This window comes from Microcebus murinus, chromosome 17 (genome assembly GCF_040939455.1).
Source record: "Microcebus murinus isolate Inina chromosome 17, M.murinus_Inina_mat1.0, whole genome shotgun sequence".
In the NCBI taxonomy this organism is placed as follows: Eukaryota; Metazoa; Chordata; class Mammalia; order Primates; family Cheirogaleidae; genus Microcebus; species Microcebus murinus.
In genome coordinates this window covers 22,337,549-22,341,603 of record NC_134120.1, presented here as the reverse complement: position 1 = coordinate 22,341,603, position 4,055 = coordinate 22,337,549, and the positions used below count along the sequence as shown (strand labels likewise).

Here is a 4,055-nt window from a genome sequence, read left to right as displayed (position 1 = left end):
GGTGGTTTTCCAAAGTGCATGCTTTTACATTCCTACCACCAGCCGCGATTCCGTCTACCCTCACTGAGCGTTGAGTACTAGCATAGGAGGAGGTTCACAGGTGGGAGACCTCCTGCTGGAGGCTGCTGAGGGATTATTGCTATTTTCTACCGGGCAAGCCTTTCACACCACAGTTGCCTTTAAGTTATTGTCACCATGTGTCATCTCCCCACCCCCACCCCCAGCATTGTGATAAGATTTTGTCCCTCTGCTGTGTCCCCTGACTTACTCCTTCTTCTCCTGGTGGTTTAGGAAGATAAATGTTTGCAGCGTCAGAATGTAGGCGTCTGTTAGGGTGTGAAGTCCGTAGGCAAGTGAGAAAGAATTCTCAGAGTTTAGGATAGAAAGAAACGAGAAGTTTATTTACTCTCCCCGGAGAAAGAGAGGGCACAGCGCCAGAAAATAAAAGAGTCGCGGGCCCTGAGGCCAAAGGACTCTGACTCTTCGTTAGGTCAGACTGAGGAGGGGAGGGGGGATTTACAACTGTAGCCCAAATAGCAGAAAACACCTGAGAAACTGCTGTTGGCGGCTTCTGTTTCTCACGTAGCAGCCTGATAACAGAAACTAGTTTCTTCTTTCCATTAGATAGCGCGTACTGTCTCTTCTTGAGAAAGCATGGGGAGTTTGCACTCCTACTGTCCGTTCAGAAACTTTTTCAAGGCCGCTTTAACAACACTCAAAAACCTTTTTACAGGCAGTGAATTTTTTATGACAGTCCATTAGACAGTCTATTCTTTCCTCCACTCTCCCTGAAACTCTTTTCCCTTTTGGAATGTAAATTAGCCAGCTCTGGCGAATGATAATGAGGATTTGCACCTTTTTTGTTTGCTCAGCTTCCTTTAATTGTTAAACATCTCTGTAGGAGAGATATTCATGTTACTAACCTTAGAGGCAGGGTTTATGCTACTCTAAGTGGCTGCCAGTTAGAAATTTATTTTCCTGTTAGCTGTTAGCCAGACCATTCTTTCAGCTTCCGTGTTATGTCTTGGCTTTGCTTTGTGTTGTTTTCAAAACTGTAATTGTTCCAAATTCTGTTGGTCTCAAGCATAGCAGGGAATTGTCGAAAGCAAAGAACCAAAAAAGAAAAAATATCATTTTGTGTAATTTGTTTGAAATAGTTTGCAATAATTATAGTGTTTCGCTTTAATAATGGGCAGTTTTTTGGTTTGGATTTTAGAAAAACGAATTATCACTATAAAACTTTGTTCTTAAACATGTTATTAGATGTAATTCAATATGCGTTTACAATATGTGCATCTATTTTTGCTCATTACATAATTGAGTTTTTTTGAGAAGTAGTTTGTAACACCACAAAGAAACATGGCAAACAAAGATCTCTGTTGTCATTTGATTAAATATTTTCCACAAGCAGCTGCCTCAGTCCATTGGGAAGAATCTTTGGTCTAGCCCCTTGTTTTTTAGGGTGTTCAGAAGAGAGAGGAACACAAGAAGTGGCAAGTTAAAGTTTGCATGGATTGTGTAAGACAACATAAATAAGAACTGCAAGGCCTCCGCGTGACCGCCGCCGCGCTATGGCGGCGAAGGCGCCGTGCGTCCTGCTGTTTGCCCTGCTGGCGGCGCGCGGGCCAGGCCCGCCGAGACGACCGCGGAGGAGCCCGGCGCGTCCGGGAGAGCGGCCTCGCCAGGTGGCTCGGGCCCGGGGCGGCTCGGGGCCACTTCCCCCAGATCCCGGCGCTTCCCGTAGGGCGAACGACCTGTTCTTGCCCCAGACCCGTGGTCTCCAGCCCAAGAGGGCGCTTCCACCCGTGTCTGGCCCCGTGCGCCTCTTGTGACTTGCTGGTACAAGTATGAGTTCTGCCCGTCCCACAACGTGACCTGTGCGCCCGGAGCGCCCCTCCGCCGCAACACGTACAGCGGGACTGCAGGCATCTAGCAGGCACCTTCGCGGGCACGTGGATGCGGGACGGCGACTCCTGCCGCTCCGGGAGCTGGCAGACAAGGGGAAGCCTACCTGTGGAATAGGCACCCGACTGGCCCACGTGTCTGAGCCGAGCGCTTGCTCGAGACCCGCCTCGTCTGCCACCGCCACTCTTTGTTAGTGTCCCCGGCCCTGCCAGGCACTGCAGCGGCAGTGGGACCAGCTGGAGCCAGACCTGGCGGATAAGCTGATCACCCCCCAGGGTTATCAGAAGTTGCTGAGCGCACTTTTTGAGGACGTGGCTATTTAAAGACCCCAGGAGAATATGAACCCACACAGCAGGAAGGCGGTCCTAAGGGGCCTGGGGTTTGAGACCCTGGAAAACAGCACAAAGGCACGAAAAGAACTGTCAAAAGGAGATAAAAAGAATTTAAAGTTTGCCCACCCAGCATGGCATCCCCTACACAAAGAGCACAGAAACCTCCAGCTGTGAGCACAGGCAGACAAGGACTATATGGGGACTTCTGGAGACCCCGAACCTCAGGGAACCTGGGCGGGTGGCAGAGGACAGGGGCAAGTACACCACAGCAAAGAAGGCACGGTTCCTCTTGGACCAGGCGGGAACACTCCCAGGGACCAGCTGGCCAGTCTTAGTTTGTGCCTAGAGATGCAGACAAGATAAAGATTCAAAGGTTTTTTTTTTTTTTTTTTTTTTTTTTGAGACAGAGTCTCACTTTGTTGCCCAGGCTAGAGTGAGTGCCGTGGCGTCAGCCTGGCTCACAGCAACCTCAAACTCCTGGGCTCAAGCGATCCTCCTGCCTCAGCCTCCCGAGTAGCTGGGACTACAGGCATGCGCCACCATGCCCGGCTAATTTTTGTATATATATTTTTAGTTGATCAATTAATTTATTTCTATTTTTGGTAGAGACAGGGTCTCACTCAGGCTGGTTTCGAACTCCTGACCTTGAGCAATCCGCCCGCCTCGGCCTCCCAAAGTGCTAGGATTACAGGCGTGAGCCACCACGCCCAGCCAAGATTCAAAGTTTTAATTAAAGAAAGAAAAAAAAAAGAATTGCAGCTGGGGAGAGGTTAGCTCAGGTGCTGAGCCTGACAGCCACCAGCGTGTGTAGTGGCAAAAGGCACCGCAGATCTAGTTACTGACCGCCTACTGAGCGCCTACAGAGCACTTTGCAAATTGGCTTTAGGTATGTCCCTCAATCAGGCGACAGGGACGATGCAGATGGCTACTGGTGAGAGGACAGTTGAAATTTGATCTTTTCCTTTTGGAGGGAAAAAGGGCCCCTCTAGTCTGTTTTCCTGTACTTCGTAAGTTGGACTTCTAAAACATTCTTTAGTCTTTCCCATGTTGATATCCTTTAGGCTTACTCTCCCATCGTTGCTAGTTATTTCTGAAAATGTCAGCTTCCTTATCTATGCTGTGACAGCTCCAGCAGCCTCTGTATCCCTGCACCTCTGCCTACAAGCCCACGTCTTGTCCCACAGAGGCCCCAGGTTCTCCTTTACTGACAGCTTTCACAGATGGCAGACAAAAAACCCTTCCCACTTTGGCTCCGACTCACATTTCACTTTCCTAGCCCCTTGTCAACCCTCCCTACTCGTCAGTGTATGAGCTGTGCTCGCATTGAAAGTAACACTGAAAATCCCTGTTGTGTCTCTAAAGCTGCTGCCTTTAATTGACAAGGATGCAAGCACTATCCCATTGTTGTGTAATATTTCTCTCTAGGTGGGTCCTGAGTTCTCTCTTTCTGCAGAGTGGCCAAATCCCTAGCCCTGACTTAATGAAGGTCCGAGGAATTTGGTCATGGATGTTCACAGTGTGTCTTTCACGTGATACTTTTTTATATCCTGGTAGATGGCCCAATGCCTAAGTGTCTGACCTGTGACCAAATGTCCCTCTAACAGGAAACTTGTGTATACTGGTAGACACCCTTATGGCTCTTGTCTGAGCTATGTCCAGTTTATTCCTGCCAAGATAGCCACTCTGTCAGAGAGCCTTGGCCAGGAGAAAAGTTAGGTTCAAGTGTGCCAGTCGGTGAGACACAGAGGATGCAACAACAAAACCCACGAGAAAACAGAAGCAGTTTATTATTCACAGCATGAGAGAAGAGAGGTTCCA

The 4,055-nt window shown here is 48.9% G+C and overlaps 1 pseudogene; it reads left to right on the top strand.

Moving 5' to 3' along the window:
- Positions 1 to 1,571: 1,571 nt before the first annotated feature.
- Positions 1,572 to 2,637, top strand: LOC105874254 (N-acetylglucosamine-1-phosphotransferase subunit gamma pseudogene; annotated as a pseudogene).
- Positions 2,638 to 4,055: the final 1,418 nt, after the last annotated feature.